This window comes from Lissotriton helveticus, chromosome 2_2, assembly GCF_964261635.1.
Source record: "Lissotriton helveticus chromosome 2_2, aLisHel1.1, whole genome shotgun sequence".
NCBI classification, from domain to species: domain Eukaryota; kingdom Metazoa; phylum Chordata; class Amphibia; order Caudata; family Salamandridae; genus Lissotriton; species Lissotriton helveticus.
The window spans coordinates 2,316,955-2,332,088 of NC_136060.1; positions in this window are offsets into that span (position 1 = coordinate 2,316,955).

The following is a 15,134-nucleotide window of genomic DNA, read 5'->3' on the forward strand; positions in this document are numbered from 1 at the left end:
GGAGAGGTCTAGCTTGCAGTTGGACTCAGTGGATAAGGGGAACAGCGGCAAAGGTACTATAGGGCCAAGTACGCAGGGCCATTTGAAAGGGCTATCGCTATCGCCCCCTAGGAGAATCAGAAACAGATATCAACTAAGATCCCAACAAGAGCTAAGGTCTAAGGGAGTTCTGGACCATTTGGAGGGGGAAGGTGTGACCCCATTAACTCCATATAAAAGAAAGAAAAAGGCTGGAGACATTAAAAAATTAAAGGGCCTTAAGGTAACTCACCCTTTCCAAAAGAATACCCCATCTCTTAAAACATACTTCAAAATCATGGAGCAGGTTGCGGGTTCAGTCGGGGCAGTTGACACAGCCATACCCGTTCAGCATAGTGCCCCCACCCCCCTGGTGCTTGAAAATCGCTATGCACTGCTAGAAAGCATTGCAGACCCAGTGAACCTGGAGAGCCTAAATTGTGGACACGAGGGCTCTATCTATATTGGGGTTCGTAATGTTACTGACTTTGATCCTGCTCAGTTTCGCTCTTCTACCCAATCCCTCTCCCCCTTCTGTTCTCACTCTCCTCTCTTCAGTCCATTCTCTCTCTCTAATTTTCAACTCCCCCAGTCCCTTCTATTATTCTTATGTCCCCTGCACCCTTCACTCTTGTAACGCAATGTTTTATCTATTGTTTTTTAACTTTTCTGTTCATTGTCAATTATATATTGTTATCTTAATATGTTCATGTTTATTAGCTAGTAAAGCGCTCTGATACTCTTGGGTCCAGCAGCGCCATATAAAACCTTTTAAATAAATAATAAATACATCTATTGTGAACCCGCCTGCACCTAATCATGGTGATCTATCTTTGGAGGGGTCTTCACCCCCTCTTGTTCTTCCTACGGATGGCAACATGCAGGCGCACAGGGGTGCCAATAAGGACAATAAGGACAAGGATAGTTTAGGTTCCCTGTTACAGACATTAGGAGGGGACCTTATGTCCAAATTTGAGCTATCCGAAGTAAATCAAAAGGGCATACATGATAAGTTTGATACCCGTGAATTAAAACTGGAGGATATATGAACACGTACGAAATCACTCGAGCTTAAAGTTTCGTCATTAACGGAATCTGTCCAAGGCAACTCCAAAGATATTGACACTTTAAAAACTCAGAATCGGTCCTTACAAATGGATATGGAGAAGTTGGAAATGCACACCCGTAGGAACAATCTAAGGATCCTGAAGATACCTGAGGGAGCCAATATTGAGGATATAAAGGGATTCGTGTGTAAGCTACTACGAGAAGGAGTCCTTAAAGATCGACCAGACATAGATTTAGAGACTGAAACACAAAGAGTCCATAGGGATCCTTTCAGGCTGCATCGAGACAGAAAAGCTCCCAGGACATTTCTTGTTAATTTCCAGACCTATAGTGTTAAAGAGCTAATTCTGGGGAGATTTCTAACACGGTCTACTCTTCACTATCAGGCTACTCCCTACCAAATTTGTTCGGATATTGGAGGGAGAACAGCGCAAAGGCAATGGGAGATTGGCTCCAGAATGCCTGAATTAAGATCACTCGGAGTGCAGGTTTAAATGAAATTTCCTGCATTTTTTAAGATAATGTGGAAATATAAAATGTATATTTGTAGCCAGCCGGAGGATGTTGATGACCTTCTGTCCCAAATGAGAGGGTAAAGGGTATGTTATGTCGAGAGGTCTATAAAGGAGGAGAAGGGGAAGGTAGGGTAGAAGAAAGAAAGTGGGATGTAACGGAAGAGGAATAAAATAGAGGGAAGATGGGATCAAGTTTTTTCTTTAAAAAATAAAAAGAGGGAGAAAAAAAATACACATATATACACGTTTGAATTTATAATTACATATAGTATAGGTTGGAATGGTTTTCTCTCTTTCTTTCCCTGATTCTGATGAGAGAAGATGCTGTGCCGCTTTAGGGAGGGTTCCTAAAAGGTGGTTCTAACGCCAAATATCAAGGGTGGGTTCCTCAGGGGAGGGAGAGGGAGGGGTATGGCGGGGAGTGAATTTGGAAAATTTGTCCTCACACAAGGTTAAAGAAGGTTTTTTTGCCTAGCTCTAGATGGAAGGTTTACATGGGTAGGTCATGTCTTATTAGGAAATAATTAGGTCACCTAAGATAAAATTCCTCTCCTGGAATGTAAACGGACTAGGCGGAAGTAGGATGTTACTCCGGGTTTGTGAATTTTTGAGGAAAAGTGAAGCACATATTCTCTTGTTACAAGAAACTCATCTGGAAGCTATTGAATGTAAACAAGTCTTTAGTAGATTAGGTTGGGCACAGGAAGTGTTATGTTCCAAACAGAGAGGGTGCACAAGAGGGGTTGCAATAGTGGTAAGGGCAAATAAGGGGATCAAGGTAGAGAAGTCTGACACTGATCAGTCAGGGAGATGGTTGGTGGCAACTCTGTCCATATGTGGTTCGCCGATCACCTGTGCTGTGTATTATGGACCCAATGAAGACAACTCCGGTCCGCTCCTGAAACTTCAGACTTGCTTGTTATATACGTCAGCCCTAGTTATATTGGGTGGCAATTTCAACCTAGTATTTGATAAACAACTAGACCGGACCTCTAAAGTGAGATATGGTGCACCAACTAGAACACTTTCTGTGCTTAGGAATGTCATGAAGGAATATAACTTGCTTGATATTTGGAGAGTGAAAAATCATACTGCCAGAGAATTTTCATTCCATAGTAAAAAGTACAAGCAGTACTCAAGGTTTGATTACTTTTTAGTAGATCAGCGCCTGCTCGCAGAGGTAGGGTCCATCAGTTATATCCCAGCGATTATTTCAGACCATTCTGTGTGGAGTTGGTCCTTAGTCTCGGGATTAAGAACACAGAGAAAAGGTGGCCCTTGGAAAGGACCTTGTTGTTGGATGAAAGGGTGAAGGTGGAGTTCAATCAATCAAATGTTTCTTTATTCGGTTTTTGTCATATTAAAAACCATAAAAGCATTTACATAAAATCAAAATACATTTCACATTTTACATAAAATTCCAATACTGGACTCTAAAACAATCCATAAAAAAAGAAACATGTTATAAAAACGAACAGGTAATTTAACAATTGATTTCTAAAGAGGGCAGTCTCCTAATACATCAATCATTACTTATGGGGAGACAAATTCATCTAGTACGAAACCAATTTGGGGTTCGTAATTCATTGAATCTGTAGATCGGGATATTATAGATTCGCTCGATGACGAACGATACACTTCAGAAACTTGACAATGTATCTTGCTGACCATTCCTCACCCAGGAACTGTAAAGGCTAGCATTGCCGGGGACACCTTCTGATGCCCATAATTTTTAATAACGGGATTATCCAAATCCGTCTGTGGTCCCCTTAAAATTTACAGAATAGTAATGTGTGAATTGTTGCCTGGGTTGAAGTCTCATCACAAGGGCAACAGGGTAGAACTGAATCCCAGTTATTAGTTGTTGGGAAAGCAACCAGTCGATGAAACATATTTAGCCTAAATCTAACTAATAGAAATCTCTCAAAGATGGTAAAATTGTAAGTTAGGTAAGGCTGTATGCTAGAAGTAATTTGAACAGCCGTGCAATGTTGGACTGATGGTTTTGAGGCTTCATTGCCATACTGTAGTTCTTCAAGATGACTAAGGGAGGCCACTTGTAATGCCTTCCTGGTTATAGTCTGGATGGTGGTAGGAACAAGATAGTATTTTTCCAAACCTAGATCTGTTAAAAAATATTTTATGTATGATAACCAACCAATTTTGTATGCGTGGTCCCGCTCCAAACAATCTAGGATTATTTGCTGGGTAAATATATTTTTGTCTGAAGACCATATACGGTGCCAAAGCAAAAGAGGTTGTATTCTGACTAAATCAGAGTATGGGAAATCCCCAGTTCCATGTGGCATGAGAAAGTGGATGCACTCTTAGGTAAGGTTAAGAGATATCTCAAATAAGCATTATCTGCCACTTGCAAGTTGTTTGTTTGCATAGCCCCACACTCCAGCTCCGTATAGCGTTCTGCTGTATATATTTTGAAAAGTTCAACTGGTGGTCTTTTCCCTAATTTTCTTGAAAAGTTAACAAGGGCCTTAGTAGTTCTAATAAGGTGGAACTTTCTGGACTCGATCGCTGCATTCCATTTTAATTTATTATCTATGATTATTCCCAGGTATGGGTATTGTACTGCGGTAGCCAATTTCTCCTGGTTCAAATATATATCCTTTGTCCTATTTTTCCCGGGACCAGCTTGCCTGACAAAGGTTTTCTTTACATTGATTCTCAAGTCCAGCTTACCCATGAAATCAGAATATCTATCAAGGGCCTTCTGTAATTCTCTGGGAGTGCGAGCTAATAAAACTGTGTCATCCGCATAAAGTAGAGCTGGAATCAGACTGTTCTTTACAATTGGAAGGTCCTGGCTCCCGTTCAGCATAGCTCTCTCCAGGCCATTAGTGTAAAGCGTGAAAAGGAAAGGAGCCAGGACGCAACCTTGTCTGACTCCTCGCTCCACCCTGAATGAAGCAGATAGTTCTACGTTTGCCCCAAACCTTACCCTTGCTGAAGCGTTGGAGTACAATTCTCGAAGGAAGTTTACAAGGGGAAGGTCCACTCCCATATCCTGGAGAATAGACCAGAGTTGTGTGTGGCAAACGCAGTCAAAGGCTGCTGGCAGATCTACATAAACCATGTAGATACTGCCCGCCTTTGCACTTATGTATTTTCCCAGCAACAATGTCAGGTTTAGGGCCTGCTCAACAGTTCCGAAACCCTCCCGGAACCCAAACTGGATATCCGAGAGGATCCTGCCATCGTCCGCCCATCCCTGAAGGTGTTCTAAAATGATTCTACCCGCCACTTTACCCAAGGAGTCCAATAATGAAATTGGACGATAAGATGATACATCCTGGCGGTTCCCTTTTTTAAACATGGGGATCATAATTGATTTGGACCATGAGTCCATTAAACCTACTTCACAGGCAGCGTTAAAGACCCTCGTCAGGATTGGGGCCCAACGTTCTAGGTTCGATTTAAATAGATCTATTGGAACCCCATCGGGGCCGGGGGCTTTGAAGGTGGAGTTGAATGATAGATCAGCCGATTTTTTTAGCTTTAATATTGGCACCTCTACTGAGCAGATGATTTGGGAAACCTTCAAAGCATATCTGAGGGGGGTGGGTCTTGAGCTCCACGATGATCCACAAAAGGAAGTCTAGTAAGGAAACAGAATTAGAGGCTCTTAAGAATATTAAGGAGAAGGAGCTGGAGTTGCAACAAGCAGCTTTGTCAGCCAGGGGACTTATCCCTCAGTTGGAGAAGGAGCTGGTGAGTTTACAGGCGGAGTTTAATGCCCGAATGGATAAGATCATGAAGGACATGTGGGATGCAAGCAAATTACAGAACTTCGCCTATGGTGAAAAATGCGGCTCCCTCCTGGCTTGGAAATCAAGAACAGAAAGGGTAAGAAATAACATTAAGAGCTTGATACAAAGGGGGTCAGGTGTATTGCTATTAGAGGATGATAAAATCAGAGAGGAGGCAAGGTCTATCATGCAGGGTCTATATCAAGATGATACCATTCATGGACCAGGCGAAGTTAGGGCCTGGTTAGATATTAGAGATCTACCCCAATTGTCTGAATCCGATAAGGGTTTTTTAGCATCTGACATATCAGAAGGTGAGATCAGAGACCAGTTGAGGAAAATGATCCGGGGCAAAGCTGCCGGACCCGACGGTTTACCAATTGAAGTCAATTCTAGCCTTTTAGAGAAGGTGGTGCCGGTATTGAAAAATATTTATACAAGGCGAAAGTATTCCCCCATCTTGGTCGGAAGCGACCGTATCACTAATACACAAACAAAATAAAGACCCTCAAAAAATTGAATCGTATAGGCCGATCTCACTTTTAAATTCGGATTTGAAGATCTTCTCAGGTATATTGGCCACTAGGATGGCCAAAATCATTAAAACAATTATACACACGGACCAGAGAGGGTTGATACCAGGGAGGCAGCTTAATGAGATTACCCTCCAGGTGATCGGCGCAATTGATTTCGCGGAGGAGATGAAGTTGCCACTTACCATCATTGCAATCGACGCCGCTAAGGCGTTTGATCAGGTTAACTGGGAGTATTTATGGGAGACCATGAATAAGTTTGGCTTCCCAGTAAATTTCATAGAAGCCTTTAAATCTCTGTATCTGAACCCCAGGGCGAAAGTCTTAGTTAATTGTGCCCTCACGGGGTGGTTTAGAATATTTAGAGACACCAGGCAGGGTTGCCCCTTGTTCCCCCTATTATTTAATGTCTTTATTGAACCCCTTGTGTGCGCACCTAGAATGGATCATGACATTTTACCCTTTAAAATGGCAGATTTGGAGCGTAAAACAGCCCTATATGCAGATGATCTTCTTCTGTATACCTCAAATCATATTGATGCAATCCCATGGTTATTGGAACTAGCTGAGGAATTTGGTAAACTATCTGGATACATGATTAACAGAGAAAAAACTGAGGTAATGGGGTGGAATATTACAGATATCATACAGGGAGCCAAGGAACAGATGAGATATCTAGGGATTTATATAACCCCGAAATTGATGGATATACCAAAGATTAGTTGGCAGAAGGTATCAAAGGAAGTTTGTAAGCTACTACTAAAATGGGGGAGTTTGCCATTGAATATTTATGGGAGAGGTAATCTCGTAAAGATGACGATCCTACCGAAAATAACCTTTCTGTTTAACACAATTCTACTACCCTTTAACTCTTAAGATATTGCCTGTCTTCAAGGGAAGATTGGTTCTTTCATATGGGCAACAAAACACCCATGATAGCGTGGATAAAGTTAAGGAGAGGGCTGAAGATTGGAGGTTTAGCCTTACCTGACCTACTCTCCTACTGTTATGGCTTCCATTTTAAGAATTTTAGAATTTTGGCAAATAAATTAGATTCTTCTGCGCAGGGCATGTTATTTAGGGCAATGTTATATGATCTACCGTAGGGACAGCAATTCTTCCTTTATAAGTTTGGGGACACCAAATTTTACAAGAAGGTCCGCCTTAAGATACTGCTGACTGCTCTTATTGGGGACATATTAGGAGAACACTGGGGATATCATATTATACCTTACAGGCCCCGATTTGGGATTCCCCTGGGACCCCTGATTGTCTGTTAGATCAACTCTCTCAGCCACTTAAACTAGCAGGTATCAGGCTGTGGAGGGACTTATGTAAAAGCTCACAGCTTATGAGTTGGGAGTCCCTCTCCAATTTGACAAATGGGACTTTAACGAGATTTAAGTTCTATCAGCTCTCTGCTTGGTGGGCAACACAATCATGGGGCAATGAAGAAGACAGTATGCCTTCTGATTTTATCTCTAGAGTGGGCTTATGGAAGAGGGAGGTGTCCTTCTGGTATAAAGGTTTTGTAGAAGCAGGGACCTGCTTGGATTCTGAGCTGGAGAATCTTTGGGGTACTGTTCTCACAGAAAACCGGGAGGAAATTCGGAAAATTTGGTGTGATTCCTACACTATGTCTCAGACAGTGATTAAACCAGCAAATCTTAGAAGGAAACACCTGTATACCACCTATAGAGTGTATTGGACACCGGGGAAACTATCCAAGATGAGCACAAGGTTATACTATTGCCCCATATGTAAAGACCAGGCTGTGGATGATCAACATATGTCCATGGGTTGTCCAAAGATTGCTTCATACTGGGCTGGGGTATGTGGTTTCCTGGAGGAGGTTCTATTAAGACCAATTGAACTTACCACTACTCTTTTTTTTTCGGACTCCCATCGGATTATTGTATAAGTACCCCCGCTTCAAAATTGCTGTTTTACATAATAGTTATCGCCAGGAGGGAAATCTGCAGGGCATGGAAATCAGAGGCCCCACCCACATTTACGGACTGTCTTAAAAATATTATCATGACGAGTCAGTCTGATATGGCCTGCGATGAAGCTAGTTCTAATAAGGTCTGGGCAGCTTTGGAGACCTGGAAGATAAAATAACATCAGTCCGATGATTATGCCAGAGGTTTGTTGACAGGTCCTCACTAGTAACCAGCCTCTTGTTTAGTCAAGAGAAAGGGAGTGGGACCAGGGGGCAGCCCTACCTCTGGGGGAACTCTGTTTGCCAGGTACAGATATATCCAGGGCGGCTATTGATTTTGTTTGTGTGGAAGTCACAGAGGGATCCCATCTAGAGTTTATCATGTATGAGGACATTAAAAAGAAAAAAAAAACTGTGATGACTTACCTATACCAACTCCAAAAGTCAGGAGTAATGAGTGCAAGATGTGAATAGCCAGTGAAGATGGAATCTTTTGCGGGTTCCAAAATGATAGCCATGCCACCGGACCTCAACGAGCAGCAATGTGAAACATTGGCTATTTTCTTTACACGTAAGGTGGACAAAATCTATCAAGGTATTATATCGGCACAAGAAAAAGATCTCCCTGTTTTAATTGAACCATCGAAATCTCTGATTGCTAATAATAAATGCTCTAATGGCACTGAGCTTACTGTGACCTCCAAAAGTGGCATTGACAGCTGGCCTAAATTGAATTCTGACATCTTAATAAAATTTCTTAGTAATATCAAATCTAGATCCCCAAAAGATCCTTTGCCCATCTCGGTTCTCAAGCAGCTTGACTCTCAGTCACTGGATGTTATCACTGATCTTCTTAACACTTTCCTAAAGGAAGAAACTGTTCCATCTGACTGGAAGCATGCAATGATACATTCACTTTTGAAAAAAGCAGGATCCGATCCCGATCAACCTTCAAATTACCGGCCCATTTCTTTACTACCAGTGTTCTCAAACATTTTAGAAAAACATATCCATCAGAATCTAGCCCAATTTGTAACCAATCAAAATCTACTACCGCCCAGTCAATCGGGCTTCAGAGCTGGTTTTTCTACTGAAACCACCCTGCTAGGAGTCACTGAAAACATACGCTGCCAATTAGATAACGGAGACACAGTGGCACTTATCCTATTGGATTTAAGTGCCGCCTTTGATACGGTATCCCACACTGTATTAATAAACACTCTAAACTCCCTAGGCATTCTTGGCTCAGCTTTAAACTGGCTTACTTCATTCCTGACCAAACATACATTTCAAGTTTTCACACAAGCAGCCTGCTCTGACACACATGTTTTTGCACATGGAGTACCACAGGGCTCCATTCTCAGTCCCCTACTGTTTAATCTTTACTTCAGTCCTTTAGCTAATGTGGTAGAAAACTCCGAGCTGTCGATGTATTCCTATGCTGATGACTACCAACTTATTTTTTCTCTCTCTTCAGAGAATACAAATGCTTCCTCCCCACTTAAAGCTGGATTAATCAATATAGCATCATGGATGCAGAAAAACTGTCTTAAATTAAACGGTGCGAAAACCGAAGTGGTCATATTTGGTAAAAATAAAAATCTATGGGGTCCACAACATTGGCCATGCAAAATGGGTCCTCTCCCTTTACCTTCCTTCCAGGCACATAACCTAGGCATCATTATTGATGAATCCCTCAATTTGCACCTGCAAGCAGTAAAAACCTCGGCTACGTGTTTTGCCATTCTCAAATGGCTAAAAAAGATCTGTTGGATGTTGCGTGACGCCACCAAGAAAACCGTAGTCAATGCCTTGAATACTTCTAGGCTTGACTATGCTAATGTGCTTTATTTGGGCTCAAATAAAGCCACAACACGCAAATTGCAGGTGGTACAAAATTCGGCAGCCAGGCTGCTTTGTAAGATCCCTAAAACCACTCCTACCTCCCAATATCTTCGTAACCTGCATTGGCTCAAGATTGAAAACCGAGTCAAATTTAAAACACTCTGCTTTATGCACAAAATTAAAACAGGTAGTGCGCCGAAATATTTATAATACCTTGTCAGCCGATATACTCCTTCTCGCACTCTCCGCTCCTCCAAGTCAGAGAAGTTTGTCATTCCGAAAATCAAGCTTTCGCGTATGGGCGGAAGATCCTTCTCCTATCTTGATCCTTCTCTCTGGAATTCACTGCCTCTCCTACTACGAAACGAGTTGGATTATATTAAATTTCGCAAAGTCTTGAAAACATGGCTATTTAACATCTAGACATTCACGTCCTCTTACCCCTCTTTCCACTAGTCTGCAAACTGCGCCGGGAAACCCTTTTTGGGTAGCTGCCGCACATTACAAGTGCAAATAATAATAATAATAATAATAATAATAATAATAATAATCTGTGTTCTATAAGAATTCGACAGGATGTGGATGAAGATCTCCTGAATTATTCTTGAAGTAGTGGCTATATCCCTTCATCCCAGCAAGTAACTTTCCCATATTCCTTATAGTAGTGCAGACAAATAGGTAGCTTAAACAGAAACTTCAACTAAGAGCAGCTTTGTCACTGATGATCACCACGCTACTGAATTATAGAGACTGAGATAAAATCCTGAAAATGGTTCTCAATTTAGAGACAGTTCAGTTTTACTTGCATCAACTTCCCAGATTGCAACAAATCGGCACAATTGCAGAAAAAGTCTAAAAAGGAGCTTACGCATAAATTCAGGGCTATGGATCTTTGGTACATGCTATCATACATTGACTAGCAGAATACACTGCACTAACGTACATCCTTTACAATGCATGTAGAGGCATGGACATGCGTGGAAGAATGTCCTGATTCTAGACTGAGTCACAACACTTGGCGGGAACTGCAAACATGGGGAGCTCCCCTGTTGCCTGCAGCAGCACAGGAAAAGGATGCTCCTGCAAAAGCCATCAATCTAATATTTGCCCTGCTCCAGTGTCAAGAGGTGTCCTGAAGTTCAGATCACTGAGTCTACTCTGTACTCTACTGCACTCCGCCGTGGGTCACCCACGAGCAGACCAGGAGAATTCAGTGATTCCTTACATGGCATTACACCATGATATGCAGATTTTCAAAGCATACAACTGACATGCACGTTGGTTGATGCACATTCTTTTCTTACACCAGATCGTAAACACAGAGATTTGCTACTGGGAACAGCTTCTGTCCAGGAAACTGAATGATGGTATCAGACCTTCCAGGTCGATCCAAATAACCTTTTGTACTTTGAATTCCTTATATTGTTGGTTGATAACTTGTTTCATTCTGCAAGAGGTCCAACCAGCTCACCCTACAACCTTCAGTTGTTAATATGTTGTTGCATGTGATGAAGTTTCTTGATTAATTTGACATAGTGACTTAGCACCTATATTTCTTGACATGTGTTGGATATCATCAACAGAATATTCATTTCGGAAGTGTAGTGTGGAAGGGAAAGATACTGTTGTGATTGGGTTCCACCCATTCAGTACATACGGATGTTTTACTTTTGGAATCACCAGGTTTTGGACTTTTTACTGTGGGTGAGTCTCACTACATGTGTCTCACCAACTCCAATCACATGTCAAAGTGACTGCACATGTTTCCTGCCAGTGGTGTCTGCCTTTTAAGCTAAGGCTGCTGTGAAACAGCTAGAGTAAGGGCCACTTGACTTTTTACATGTGAACACATGCACACGTATGTGCGGGCTGCTCACCTGGAGTAGGCCTTATAATATAAGTGGGCACTTATAGCTGAAGTTAGTGTGATTTACTGTTTGTCTGTAGTCACTCTCAATTGGGATAAATCTGCCTTAGAGTGCAGTTTCCCTTCCCTTAGGTCTACTAAGTCCTGAGAGGTATAAAACCGAGGTAGAAAAGGTTCACCCAGGTTATATTTGCAGGTCGCAAGGCAATATATGTACATCTTATGGGTTATCCAAAATTGTAATATTTTCTAGACTCAGCTTAGGCTCAGAGGCCAGGACTTTTTTCATCTTGCTGGGCCACATAAACTATAACCCCTCCCCCCCAAGCGGAGGGAATAAGGTTGCCTACACAAGAGGAGTAATTAACCATGCTTCCCTCAGCTCCTGAGCAGGAAAGGGTGGGGATGAAAACCTACATCTGTTAATTATATGGCACAATGTACCAGGGCTGGGGACAGCCCAGACCCACTGAATAAAGGAGGAAGGCCCAACTACTCGAGGCAAAATGGTAGGGTGCTCCTCTTTGACTTTTTAGTGGGAAAGGACCTAGCAGTGATGTCAGTGAGGGGAAGAGCTGAAGACCCCAGAACAAATGTAAGCAGTGACCCTTGGATGCCACCATTTTGGAGTGTCCCAGCATGCTGCGCAGGAGGTTTAAGACAGGGTTGGAGAAGTGATATGGCACCCTAAGTTTTACCAGGGGTCCCTGTCTTGTAGAACCTTCCACTGCTTTTAAAAACTCTTGCACAAGGAAGAGAAAGGACTGTTTTGGGCTGTTTGTGCTTTTTGCAGCTGAGCCTTGGGATTGCAGCAGCCATGGACAACTGGAAGATGAAACTCCCTGATGCCCAAAATCACTAAGGACTCTGGGGCAGATGTACTACCCTTTTTTGGTGCTGCAAACAGGAGAACCTCATGTTTGCGGCCGCAAAAAAGGGTAATAGCATGTACAATGCTATTTTGCGACATTTGAAACTATCGCTATTAGTAAGGGGCGTCCCTTCTTAATAGCGAGTCAACCTGCTATGCACTAGTGTTTTGCGACTACATTTGTAGCCGCAAAATACTTGCAGTTTACTACCTACTTCGAGTAGGTGGTAAACCACCTGCAAAGAGGAAGGGGTCACCAGGGGACCCCTTCCCCTTTGTGAGTATGTTGGAAAATATTTTTAAGAGCAGGTAGCGGCCCTAGAGACCACTGCCTGCACTTAAAATAATGAAACTGAAAAGTTTCATTTTTTTTTTTAAATGCATCCTGTTTTCCTTTAAGTCCGGCCACCATCAACCAGAGGCCGAGGCCGACGGAATCCGGCCGCGGTGGTGGTAACCCTGGAGAATTGCAGGTTAGACCCTCTCTCTCCCAGTCTGGGCCAGCATCCATGGAGGGCCTGGGAGTGGAGAGGCCACTGCACGAAAGGCCCAGGAGAGGCACCACACGCCAAGGCCTGCCCCACCGGATGAGCCAAGGAACCCGTTCATGGGGCCAGAGCAAAGGGCGTCCGGCCGCCATCCACCGGAGGTCCGGCCCAAAGACGGACGGGACATTTCTTCTTTCTTTTATAATGGCTGCGACAACACTGGGGGGGGATGTCTTGCACATGCCTCCGACCCCCCCCCTCGTCCTCATCGCCTGGTCCGGCCATAACAAATGTCAAGCGAGACGCCGTGAGGTGCACTGGGTGGGAGAGACGGTGCGAACAGGCCTCTCCCGCCTCCCCAGGTGGAGGCTTCCCAGCTGCACCCTCAGCGCTCCAGGTGCCCGGAAAAGGGTTCTTCCACTGTGGCGATGCTGCAACGTCTCGCCCGGCAGGGTGGAGCCCGTCCGCTCATTTGACCCCGTGATCGCCAGTAGCTACCGAACTCTCAAAATGGCGGTCGACCTGGCAAGAACGGGCCCAGCATAAAGAAATGGCCCGGTCACTGGTTGACTCCACCACCGTAGTCCTCCACGACCTTGAAGATTCTAGAGGAGCCGCGGGAGTCCCCGACCCCCGCAGACACCCCCGATGGGGAATGACTGCCATGATCGCCCGTGGAGTGACGAAACTGTAGCCGCGGGACGTCGGCGCTCCCATGCTGGCGCCAGCCTCAGTTTGAATGACTAGAATCCTGCAGACCTCAGTTCCGGTGAAAGCACAGTGTGACCCGGTAGGAAAAATTGTTGCACCCCCTCCCCTTTTTGACTGATGGTTCAAACCACCGATCCTTTCCTTTGCCCTTTTAACGGAACTTTGGACTGCCCTCCCCCCCCCCGCGGCGCCCCACGCCGTTATTTGCTGGGCGGCAAATTACTAGACATCACCTTCGTGCCATCCAGATTTCAGCGCGTTCTGCTGCCTTGGAACTATTCGCACAACAGACCTCTACTGACGACCCACCCCCCGGGACGCCCCACGCCGGATACCCAAATCAGTGCGGCACCCAGGCAACATCTTCTGAATTTTCATAATTTGAAACAACTAGTAACATGTCCTCATCAGGAATTTCCTCTTCAATCATCTCATCAGGAATCTCCTCATGAAAAGTCTGCAAGGTTTATCGCAAATGCGATAAAAAACGGCCGCAATGCATGAATATCGCTAAAAAGTCAGCGATATTCATGCATTACCGAGCTAATGCTCTTAGCCATGTTATCCACCTCCCATTGGATAACATGGCTAAGAACTGCTCAGGGCAGGTGTTAGTTTTTGGAGATATTCGCGCTTAGCGCGAATATCTCCAAAAGATGGTAATAGGAGATAGATATCTTGCATGTTGTAATGCAAGTTATTGTGGTATATGGAACTCATACCATAATCTCTCAGGAAAACAGAAACTGATCCTTTTGGGACCGCCTGAGAAGGCCTAGGGGGTGAGGGGTACTCTACTTTGCCCCCTTTTCACGTTCCGAACTATTTTATTTTACTCTCTTCTGTAATTACACAAAATGGCAGCGATAAGATGCATCAGACACAGACAGTGAGAGAAAGGAGGCCGGAGATGAAGAAGAGATGTCAAATACACATTGGAGATAATATAGTGGGAGAAGGAAAGTAAATATGAGTAAACTTACCATGTAACATAAAAATGTTGCACTCTATACTATAAGTCTCATTTTATACTACAATCACTTCGCTACAACCTCATAAATTAAAAATAAAAATGAATAATGTCTCAAACAATTTTTGATTTCTAAATATAAATGTATTCTTCTGAATTTTCAAAATTTGAAAGAACTAGTAACATGTCCTCATCAGGAATTTCCTCTTCAATCATCTCATCGGGAATCTCCTCATGAAAAGTCTGCAATGATGATTCTTGTAACTCTATGGTCTCCAAACATTCGATAAATTCGCCATCAAGAGATTGATCAAAAAAATCATTCAAGTCATCTCCTCCTTGTGAGAATATTTCATTATTGGTGCTGTCAATTTCAATAAATGTAGTGGATAATTCAAAAGAAATTGCCACGGTCTCTTCATTGTGAGCCATTTTATTTTGAAATTGCTTGCTGTAAATTGCAGAAAAAAATAATCACTTTTATTTATCGTTTTTAGTAATACATAATATAAAACTAACTTTATCAAGTATTTAGTATAACA